Source organism: Hipposideros armiger, unplaced genomic scaffold (genome assembly GCF_001890085.2).
Source record: "Hipposideros armiger isolate ML-2016 unplaced genomic scaffold, ASM189008v1 scaffold_221, whole genome shotgun sequence".
NCBI classification, from domain to species: domain Eukaryota; kingdom Metazoa; phylum Chordata; class Mammalia; order Chiroptera; family Hipposideridae; genus Hipposideros; species Hipposideros armiger.
The window spans coordinates 1,833,840-1,845,958 of NW_017731571.1; the positions used below are offsets into that span (position 1 = coordinate 1,833,840).

A 12,119-nucleotide genomic window follows, 5' to 3' on the forward strand; every position below is an offset into this window, starting at 1 on the left:
GCAAACAAAAGAGGTTAAAAAAATATAGTTGAACAAAGAACAACACAGGGGGATTGGGGCACCGATTTCCCCCGTCAAAAATCCTCCAATAAATTTTGACTCCTTAAAACTTAATTACACCGCTTGTCCCACATACCACGGGGAATTGGTTCCAGGAATTACCCACTCCATACCCAAATGTGCAGGTGCTCAAGTTTCCTACATAAAAAAAGCTTAGATCAATGCATAGATTGGCCTCTGAATTCCAGGGTTCCCAATCATGAATAAAAAACAATACAGGCATTTATTGAAAAAAAACTACGCATAGAAGTAGACCCCTGCAGTTCAAACCCATGTTATTCAAGGCTCAACTCTACTCACATACACAGGATGCACTAGAAGAGAGCTCACTTCCTTATATATTATTTATTATTACAAGTATTTCTGGGCCATTTCAATTACAATGCTCTAACAGCACAAAGCTGATTACATAATACGATATGATAATAGCTCCTTGATTTTACATAGTACTTTTCATAGTCCTGTTTTCAGTTTCCTTCTTCATATTTCACCTCTTCTGGGGTCTCTATATTTCTTTTCCTTTTTTTTGGTTTTGTTTTTAGGTTTTTTTTCTTCAGTGTTACTGCCCATATTTCTACTTCTTACTGTTGCTTTACTCCCTTAATTTGGAGATATGTATTTCTTTATCAATTCATTGAACACACACGATGTGCTTGGCACAGTAATAAGGGACTTTCCTTAAGGCACTCACAATTGAGGGTAAAAGATGAGTAAACCGATCTTTGTCACACTGCGGGAGAACATATGCCACAGAGGAGAGACTGAAGGTGGCTGGGACGCTTCCTAGAGAAGCTGACACTTGAGCTGATTCCTTAAGGACCAGAATTCACAGAGGTTAACCAGACACAGAAGGGGGCTGGAAGGTGGGAAGGACATTCTAATGTGAAGGTGGGAGGCAAAGAAAAGCATGCACGAGGCTGGATACCCTAAGCATTGCTGGAATGAATAGGGTATGAGGGAAGGGTACTAGGAAATGGGCCTGGGAAAATGCCCAGGTAAGATCACTGTACTCTGTGTGCAGGGCTAATTTCATGTTAAAAAGATGTAGAGCCATCGTGCTTAAGTAGTAGAGGACTGAGACAGAACACGCTGGCAAGGCATGCCAGGACTGACCTGGCAGGAGGACACAGGGGACACTGATGCAGGTTAGAAAGGCTGCAACATGGGAGTGAGGTGACGTGTTTCAGACACAGAGCACACAGGATTTGGTGAGTGAGGGGAGGTGCAGAAGAGGGGAGAGTTGAGAATGGCTCTCGGAATTTGGGCAGCAGGGTGCAAAAGGATGAGTTTTCCTAAGGCGTGGGAGGAGGAGCAGGCTTGGGAGAAAAAAAATGAAAGCTTCCTTTAGACTCACCCCTGACTTGCACATGGTGCACCCAGGTAGGAGTGAATGGAGCTCAGGAGGGACAGATTCAGGGGTAGTATGTGTACACATAGAGTGGTGGCAGGTGGGTACACATCAGGAAGCCAAGGGCTCTTCCTGGAGCTGGCAGTCCTGTGTGTTCTGGCCTCCGCCCACCTCTAATTGTTCCTGACATGATCCCCACAGTGGCTGCTGTCACTTCTCACCAGCAAGGGCACCCAGCAACACCAGGCCTTGATGGTGCCCAAGATCAGGTGCCCAGCAGATGTTCAATGCCAAGAGCAGATGGCGGCCTGTGACCTCCACCATAGCGGCTCTCTGACTGTGGCCTCTGTGTTCAAGGGCTGCATGTCCATGAAGGAGGTGGTCAAGCGAAAGCTTAACATCCACAAGGACAGCAGCTATTTTGTCGTGTGGAGCACTAACAATGTGAAGACAGCTGTCTGTGACATCCCGACCCAGGGGCTAAAAATGCCCACACACTTCATGGACAACACCATGGGCCCTCAGGGGCTCTTCCATCGCATCTCCGAGGAGTTCACAGCGATGTTTCTGCAAGGCTTTCCTGCACGGGTGCCCAGGCGACAGCATGGATGAGGTAGCTTGAGTTCACCGAGGCTGACAGTAACATGAACAATCTGAGGATCACCCGTACCAGGACACCACAGCCCAGGAAGAGGCTGGTTTGAAGAGGGGGCAGAGAAGAAGATTGTGCCCTAGAGCTGTGTGGTACCTCGTAAAGCATGGTGCGTCTAGACTCTTTCTTCACTCACAACCTGTTCTCTGACAGACATTTGTCACCATGTGTGCACTTGCACTTCTTCCTGTCTTGAAGTCACATCCTGTACAAACAAAAGCATTTCCACAGTGAAAAACGTAAAGCAATGCGTATGCCAAAACGACATGCCAGCCCACCGAGCTCTACCTCGTCCAAAGACCATGTGCTTGATATTTCCTCTGCCTGGAAAATTCTCCTTTGGTTTTCTACCTTCTCATCCTTTAGACCTCTTCAGGGAGACCTACCCTGACCGCCCCCTGCCTAGGTAGGTACTGTTGTTATCTCAGTAATTGCACGGTACTCATTTTCTTCCTAATACTTAGGGCTATCTGTGGTTTAGTCATTTACTTAGTTCTTCATTTTCTGTTTCCCTCACTAAACTTCATGGTGGTGAGGGCTTGGTCTGTTCAGTTCACCATTGTATCCCTGAGCCCAGTGCAATGCCTGGCACATAGCAGGCCCTCAGTCAGCATTTGCTGAATAAATGAATAAATAATGCATCCACGTCTTCTCCACAAAAGAGGACCGTATCAGGAAGGCCTCAGCAGGAAACCATGGCAAACCTCAGTTGAAGAGAGCTTAATAAAGGGGCTGCTTACCAAGGTGCAGAAAGAGTGTAGAGAAACCACAAGGCACAGTGCAGTACCTCGGGCTGGGAGCAGTGGGTGCTCCATTACCACCCCAAGGTCCAAGGGACCTAGAGGGAGTGATCACCAGAGCCCAGAGAGAGAGCAAGCTAGGTGAATAGGGCCAGGTGGCAGCACCTGGGATCTTGGCCTGAGGGAGGGAACCAAGGAACTAAGTGACTGACAGTATGATTCTCCCTCATCTCCTACAGGTCCCCTTCGCCTAAATATAACTAGAGCCTAGGAGGAGGGTGACAAGGAAGACAGAGTCTGTTAACATGGGCCCTAGAGGTCAGCCCTCTTGATAGCAGATGGAGAAGGTAGAGCGGTGAATGGAGATTACATACTACAAGGACCAAAGGACCCAATAAACGCCCTCCCCTCCCCCTGCCAAAACATGCAGTTTTCTACTTGAGACTCTTACCAACCCATAGGGCATGCCTGTATGTTCAGGCCATATTGTAAAGGCTCCTGGTGGACAAGGAAGCACCCTCAATCCCAGGGAAATTGTTTCTGATCTAAGCGGCCAAGGGACACAATGGGACACATTTCCAAAGCATGCTCTTAGATGTGTCTCTCAGAAAGAAATTCTGTGTTACATGAAAAAAATGGGCACCAAAGTCAAATAAGTTTAGAAAATCCTGGGTTAAATTGATTTTTCACTGCAGGGTTTCTCAAACCCTTTTTACTTTTCTAGTGCATGTAGTTAATATCCCAAAGAAAGGGCTTCTTGGCAGTATCTCAGGGACCAATGTGCTCTTTACAGTACATCTGAGTTCTGCCGTGATAATCCTCCTACTGCAGTTCTAGCTGTAGAATTCAGCTCTGCCATGACCTGATTATGTGGACAATGCAAGTCACTTAACTCCCCTGGATCTCATTTTCCTTGTTAAGGGGTTGATTTTAAATGTTCATATTTTTGGCATTCAGTTCGCTCCCAGAGCCAGGGTTGACCAGTAACCTTGAATTTCTCAGGGTAAAAAGCCTGAATCCTTCAGAGAGCCTCAGAGCAACAACTTCCTCAGAGTGCTCACTGGTGTCATCTTTCCCTCTGTACCCAGACCTTAGTCTTGAACTTGTTTGTCATCATCTCATCAGCTCTGCACAGCTCTGGTCCCTGGCAGTGACACATGCTGACCCAACTGCCTGCAGCAACTTACTCAAGCCCCGGATTCTGCCCAGTCTGGTTTTACCTCCATGAATCACTCATCTCCATCTGCGACACTTCAGTATTCTCCAAGGTCATCCTGCTGTGCCCAGGATCACATGTCCTTCAGGTTCTTAGCTCACAGACCTCATCAGCAGCTCCACCCATTCTGTCCTCAGCAGTTTTCTTCTGGCTGCTGATTCTTTTCTCATACCATTTTGTTTATTGCTTATATGTTCCTTATTTTTCCTACCAACACTGGACAGCAGTTTCGTTTTTTTCTTTCTTTCCCAAATTGCCACTTCCCTCCTTCCCTTCCTCTCACTGGCCCCTGGGGCTTCCCTGTATTCCTTTGGACAGAAATTACCATTCCTCTTCCATGTTGGAACCTGAAAATCCAACCCTCCCTTCAATGGAGACACAGTAAGTAGCAAGTTAACTGTTCACTAGGGCCACCATAGAATTTCTCACTCAAACCAGATACCCTTGAGTGTGAAAGAAGGTGAGATTAACAATTATGCCAACACAGTTGATGTAAACCAGGACTGTTCCAAGCAGGTTTTATGATCACACTTTTGTTTGCACACATAGAACAACCTTCAGCACCACTGAAATTTCATATCATGTCCTTTTATGAGATGTGTTTATATCCTAATCCTACAGATTCAAAGCACTATTCCTGACTGGATGGTTTATTGAGTCACATGCATTGCACGTCTGACAGCACCCTAAATCAGCCAAATTCCTTCTCTATATGACAAGCTCCCTACATGGGTGATTAAACTGGTCATCATGTTCATGGTCATAGTCACTGAAGCTGCAGTTCAGGTAACAGCACCAGCTGCACCCTTGCCTTCTCCCCTTCCCTTTCCCCTTCCCCCAGTTTCTTTCTTACCTTCCTTATCCACCTGGCTCCAACTTTCCAGCTTAATCTAATTGTCTTTTAGTGCTCCCACTGGCACCCATAGCAACATTCACCAAGACATTCCCAAAGTCAGGAGCATAAGGTCTGGGTTGTTATAAGTCCCCAGACCCTTGCTAGCCTGCTTCTGTTGTGAGGTGTGTGCTCCTCTTTCTCTGTAACTAGGTCCTTTTTGGCAATGATTTCACTAGCCTCCACGTATTGTTTTGCTGGTAAGAGACAGAACCCCAACTCAGGCTAGTTTAGCCAAAAAGGGCAATTCATTGACGCTAGGATCTAAGAAAATGTTTGACAGTGGCAGGGACAGGGATGCAGAGGAAAGACTGGAAGCAGAGATTTGAATGTAACCCAGACTCTGTATCTCTTGTCAAGTTAGAAACATCAGCTTCAGTCTCGCTCTTTGATGACTAGCATGACCATATGCTAGGAAATGTGGTTTCTGAGCTCCCAAGTTTTATACCTTAGTAGTGTGTGTGTGTGTGTGTGTGTGTGTGTGTGTGTGCGCGCGCGCGCGCGCGCACGCGTGCATGTGAGCATGTGCACGTGCAGCCACAAGTATATTTCCGTCAATTCCTAGGTGTGAACTTGGGGCCCCTGAGGTCACACTAGTCTGGGAAGGCACAGCGGGTTCAGGCATATTATGATTCTCTGTCTGGAGTATTGATGGACATAGGGGAGAGATATCCTAACTGTTTGTTATGGAGGCTGCTGCAGAAAACAAGTTCCTTTGGTGGTCTGTGTACAATGGTGATTTCTGTTGCATTCTCAGCTCAGATTCTCCTGCCAGTTTTTGTTGACAACTGGGTAAGGAAGAACTTCTTATTTTGTTTAACAGATGTGCCTGGTGAAAATCGGGCACACCTTAGTGCTTTTGACACAGAGATAAGTGATTTCATGACATTGGGCCTCCAGCCCCCAAAATCCAGGCAGAAACCAGCTTGATTAACGACTCCGCATAGCTAAGTGAATCAGCCAGAGCTGAAGCGAGAAAGGCAGGGGTAGTTCCCAGAAGGATGGATTTGCTGGGCTGAGCGTTGCAGAGGCTCCTCGACACTGATCTCTTGGACCCCCAGAACTGCCCACCTAAGTTAGGGAAGCCCATCCAGTGGCACCCACCTTTCAGCCTCCTGACTCCTGGGGATGCGCTACCTCCTGCTGAGCATGAGACACTCTATCAGCACCACTCACTCCAGCTTTCTTTCATATTGTTTTATCTTGTTTGTTATTGTCAGCTTCTGGTGAGGTTATTTTATTTTAGGAAGGTCCTTACAAGCTGTCATGGCATAATTGCCCCAGCCTATGTCCAAACAAGCCAGGAGTCGTCCCTGACACTCACCTCCACCCAGTTTCTTCTAGCACAACAAACAATTTCTTATTTCCACCCCCTCGCTTGTTTCTCTAGTGCCTCCCTTGGTGAGGCTATGTCCCTCGCGTACTGGGTTAGTCATATGCGTGTCAACTTTCAGCGGAGTTTCACCACGTGGGCTGACTTATCTGCTTAGGTGAACTCTCCCAAGTTTCCTTCACCTTTGGCACCTTTCCTTCTGGCACCTTGAACGTTTTCTTTTGTTTTGTTTTTGTTTTTTCCAGATAACATCTGATGCTCCCTTTTGTCAAGCTGCATGGACACGTCTTTGAATTTCTCTTGGGGTCTTTTTCAAAAACCGTGTCGCCTACATGCCCTTTGACTCACAACCTCACACACACTCTTCTGCACACCACCACCACCATCACTACCACTTGATGCCCTCAGAATCCCCTCTGTCCCTCTCCCTCTTTCATTTTATGGATCTAAACCAAGCAAGGCCCTCCTTGTCCCTGTGGGAGTTATCTGCTCTTGTCTGTCCCTCCCTGCTCCTCGTGCTGTCCCCAGCTACTTTTTCAGCATTCCTTCCCATTTCTTCAGCAACCACTGAGCCATCTTCTCTCTCTCCACCCCCATTCTTGCCTGAAACCTCTCTTGTAGGCTTTGCCTTCTTGCATCCAGGAGGTGGTCCCCTGTCTGCCTGCTGGGCTACCAGCCTTGTGTTTCATTTCCTTCTCATGCTGGGCCCACCTCTGTTGTGGCCTGTGTGTGGGTAGTTTATATAAATGTAACTTCTCTTCACCCAAAGATTACCCCAGCCTTTCTTTTCTTTTCCTTTGTAACTCAAATTACAGATATAGGCACTATGCTTGAATACTATTCTTAACTGCATAATTGAATTCAGATATCTTCCTCTTTTTTGTTGCATTTTTAAAGTAACAAAATGATTCTTTGTTATTGTAAAAATAATACATGGTTGCAATAGAAATTTGGCAATGAAAACATTAACATTTTGTTGTAGGGTGTTTCCTTTCTATTGTTTAAAAGGTACTTTAATATATATTTGTAATTGTATCACACATGTAGTTGTCAATCCTTCCACTTCCACTTACTATTAAAACTTGCTCATCAGATAGTCACTGAGTGTTTTTATGTGTGAAGGATGGTTTCAGGCCCTGAAGATACAGTGCTCCCCATGCTCACTGAGCTGATGGTCTTGTGTCTGAAGTAATGGGGCAGTTATGATACTGTACAGGAAGCACAATGTCCCATGCACTCATCTGGTCTTGGAGGAGATGGTCAGGGAAGGCTTCTCCTAGTGACATGAGGGCCACGACAAGATCTGAAGACTCAGTAGGAGTTACCTGGGCAAAAGGGAAGGACAATGCTAGGCAAAGGGAAAACAGCATGTGTGCAGCAGAGAGGGGAAGCAGACAGGAGACGTTTTGAAGGTTTATTCTAGAGATAACAGATCATGCAAGCTAGGTTACCGAGTTTGTATTTTATTGTAAGAGCAACAGACACTTCCTTTTGGCCATAATCAGGTTTGCTGATCAGCTATCTCTAGCTACAGCAATGGAGTATGTAGATCAAACTTCTTTGTATAATTATGAACTCTTCATAGGATACATTTTTATTGATAATATAAGATTCAAAAGTAAATGTACCATAATTTACTTAATCATCTCCCTACCATTACTGATAGTTTACAATTCAATAATGTAGCAGTAAACATATTTCTCTTTGGCTGTCTTCTACACAAACTAAAACCCTTTCTCGGTATTAATTGAACAGCCTCTTCTGTGTAATGAACCCTATCTTTTCTTTCTTCCAATTCTAGTTCATATTTCATGCCTCCAATCCAAGCTCCAAACTGGCCTACAAATTTAGCAGGGCTTGTTAGGACAGCTAAATCGGAGGTCCCACCTGGGCATGACCATATTTACCTACCCACATTCACGACCAAACTTTCCCTAGAATACTCATATCACAGCAGACAGCGCATTTCACATAAAAAAGAAAGCCCTATGGACTGAATGGCATGTGTTTCTGAAAGAAGTTGAAAGTCCTTGTGGGAAGAAAACATACCAATAAATTGACAGTGTGCACACTGACAGAAAATGTACTGAAAACTCATACCACCCATTTTCACAACACTTCCTCTTTTTTCAGACCTTTTTTTAGTTATTCCAGCTTAGTTCGTCATTACCAGCAGTGAGTAAAAGAAGAGGAAGGAAGCAAATAACACTTTTCTTGTGTAGTTGGGCTATTTTAGGTCAGATGTGATGGATCCACAATTGAAGCTTTGAACTGAAAATTCTATCAAGCTTTATATCAGTATCACAAATTACTGACCCTCATTTCTCTGGTTTGGGTGTCGAAGAGCCAAAATGCTGGCTGTAACTATTTAGGCAACGTGGTAGCCTTCCTGCACCATGTTATTGTCTACACATTGTAACTCCTCTTGTTAGTTTGTCATCTTGACTACTTAGCTTCCTCTCAAATTAAATTGTATTCATTAGGGAAACACCCTGTTTTCATGGTTCATAATTTCTCACTAACTAGGCTGTGTACAATCAAGATATTAAAAGCCACACCAAAGTTTATAAATCTTCCAGAAACCTCAGACTAATGAACTATCAAATCCCTTCTAAGTCCTATTCAAATTCCACAGGCTGTTTTGTGCAGAAGGGAGTTTGCCAGATAGAAGAGTTCTTCATTCACTTACTCATTCACTCATTTGTTCAACAATTGGTTAATAAAGCACCCACTATGCATGGGATTTATGACACATACTCTAATCTAAAAGGGTCTCTCTAAAGTGAAGTAAGACCCAGGTTTCAGCCTTAGTCTCAAATTTTGATCAAGACTTAAGAAGTTATTCAACATTCTGAATACCTTAACAAAAAAAGACATCTTTGTAGAACTTGCAAAGATGCTTCTATCACAGTGGCACACCTAACATAACCCCCAGAACAGACCATTTTTAACACTCTCTTTCCCTATATGACAAAATTATTTTCAGTTATAATCATGAAATGAAATGAATTATAGGTATGACCAGAAAAGAAGCACAAACAATGAAAATTTTCTTTTACTGGGCCAGCCGAGTGGCACATTGGTTAAGAGTTGGCTTGGGACGCCAGCTCTGAGCAGCAGGGCCCCGGTTCAGATCCCATATCAGGGTCGGTGATGCTGCGCCCTCTACAGCTAAGATGGTGAACAATAGCTCAACCTGGAGCTGGGCTGCTGTGAGTCACCGGCGTACGCTGCAGTGGAGCTGCAGAGGTCTGCTGTAAAAAGTTAGTGAGTGGCTGGCAGCCGGTGTGAGCGGCTGTCCAGGGCCCGGCGACTGATCTGCCTCACCCAGGAAGAGCGCAATGATAATACCAATATGGGCCAGTGAAGCGACGCCCTCCACAGCCAGACTGAAGAGCAGAAGGACAGCAGCTTGTCTGTTCCCCTTCCCTGATTCCCCAACGCTGTTCCCCTACCCCAATTCCCCAAATAAAAAATCTTAAAAAAAGAAAAAAGAAAAAAATTTTTCTTTTACTGAAATTCACCTATGTAATCATGTCAGTAAGAAGATTAGAATTTTAATATTATAGTTCCAAAAACAAAAGTGTAAATGCTTAATGTTTTAATAGGATTAATGTATTTTTGAAAGAGGAAAAATTACCTATATATTTTCCTGTTGCAGTAAAGAATAATAAATTATAGTTTCTGTTTAGTAGCTGTAACTCCTGAAAATCTGTCAATGACAGATTGATCTTCTTTGCATATTCATGTGCAATACATTCTTTACTCATAGTTGATGGAAGAATGATGTTTACTAATTTTAATTTCAAAACATTTCTTATATATGAGAGAACAGATATACAAATAGGAAAAGAATACAGTTTAGCAGAGATTCATGTAAATCCCATTTCGCAATAATTTTCAGAAATTGTGATACTGTCAATGCTTGTCTTTCTGAGGGATTGATCCCAGCAGTTTTCAAAAGTCTCCATATTCCAAAAATTTGCTCTCTCTTCCAAATATCTTCTCTAGAAAATTCACTATAAATTTCTCCTATATTTGCTAAAAGTTCCAAAGTCTTTCTCCTATAAAAATCAGAGAGTAAACAGTGACATTATTTGAGCTATTCCTTTAGAGCAGCGATTCTCAACCTTCCTAATGCCGCGACCCCTTAATATAGTTCCTCATGTTGTGGTGAGCCCCAACCATAAAATTATTTTCATTACTACTCTATAACTATAATTTTGCTACTGTTATGAGTTGTAATGTAAATATCTTTTTGTTTTCCGATGATCTTAGGCAACCCCTGTGAAAGGGTCGTTTGACCCCCAAAGGGGTCGCAACCCACAGGTTGAGAGCCACTGCTTTAGAACAAGTGTATAGTTCTTGGGGAAAATGATTGAGGCATTCAAATATTGCCCTTTGGGTTTTTTCTGGCAATGTAAGGCCAGCATCTTTTGTCATTTTCCTGCATTCTTCTTCAACATTTAATTCTATTTTCTATGTCAGCCTCACTGGTTCAAATTAGTTGTTTCAGATCTAAAGGCCTTCTTCATAACATCTAAACTGAGCCTTCCAACTTCAAAGTTGGTATTAATTTTCCAAAATTAGTCTCTGTGGTATGCAGAGCTTCATACTGAGCATGTCATCTTCCCTGGGAAAGGATTTTGGTTTGTTAGTTACCGGCTGCAGCATTTTTCATTGATGAGGTGAGATTACTAAGAATGCATAAAATTTGTCCATAATTCCAAAAATGTCACATGAAGAAAAACATCCAAAAGAGTAAATTCTGCAAAGGTGCACAGGATGATTTGCAGATGGCACAAGAAAGAACTAGATCAATTTCTTAGATCTTTACTGTATGCCACCCTGAGCAGTGGTCATAGTTGCAGTGTTGTCTGTCATTCCTTTGACCATGGCAGAGGTTTATGTTCAGTTCATTCATATCTACTTGTTCCAAGATTTCTTTGATGCATTTAGCAACAATCTCCCCAGAAACAGAAAAGAGGCCCAAACTGATTATTTTAACTTGACCATCTTCAATAGAGATACATCTGATTACTTCAAATATTTAATATCAGTAAGAAATACCAGGAGTACCATAAAAAGAATGCCAATGTATTTAGCTTTTTCAATTTGGTGTAATTTCCCAGATGAATGAATTACCTTTGAATTTTGGATATGCATGACATAAAACTCTCTTCTAAAACAATAGTATGTTTAATTTTTACAAAATGTTCTTTCAAAACTAAATTGCAATGTGAGGCTCTATCTACCAGTGCCAACAAATTTTGTTTGATTTCTAATGGTATATCTGCTCTTTAACCACAGAAAGGTCTGGTTTGGCAACAAACATAATTAGGTCCAAATGATGATATAAAATTCCTCACATTTTTTTCTTTCTTAATCTATTTTCACTTGGTGGATTTTAGGAGTTTGCCAGGGTTTTCTGTTTGTCTAAAGCAAGAGAGCTGTGAGTCAGTTAGCTCACATTCGAGGACTCCAAGATTAAATCTCCTCAGGTTTTAAAGCCAGTTATGAAGTTGGACGCTCCATTTTAAAAATCTCATCTGCAAGCAATCCCCAACAAAAAGAAGCAAATTTTAAAAATTTTAATAAACTATGCTCTCTGCACTTTTGGTGCTTTAGACATTTATGAAACTATGATGATGTTATCAAGTGTCAACTTCCTGTTTCATTCTTTTCTTTCTGTAGAACAGTAAAGAAGGAACCATCTTATTGTGAGGAGCTCATTTTCCCTCTTAACCAGGTTACTCCCCAAGTCATATGCAACTCGTATTGGCCCCCCGCAACATTTTATTTTCTTGATCCATTTTTTTAGTTTTAAAACCAACAATGAGCAATTAATATAGAAGAATTAACTTTAATTTTTAAGATG

General features: G+C 42.8%; 1 pseudogene; it reads left to right on the forward strand.

Annotated features, from left to right (window-relative positions):
• LOC109389098 (tubulin beta chain-like) overlaps positions 1–6,497 on the forward strand; it is a 97,197-nt pseudogene extending 90,700 nt beyond the window's left edge.
• The last annotated feature ends 5,622 nt before the right edge of the window (positions 6,498–12,119 follow it).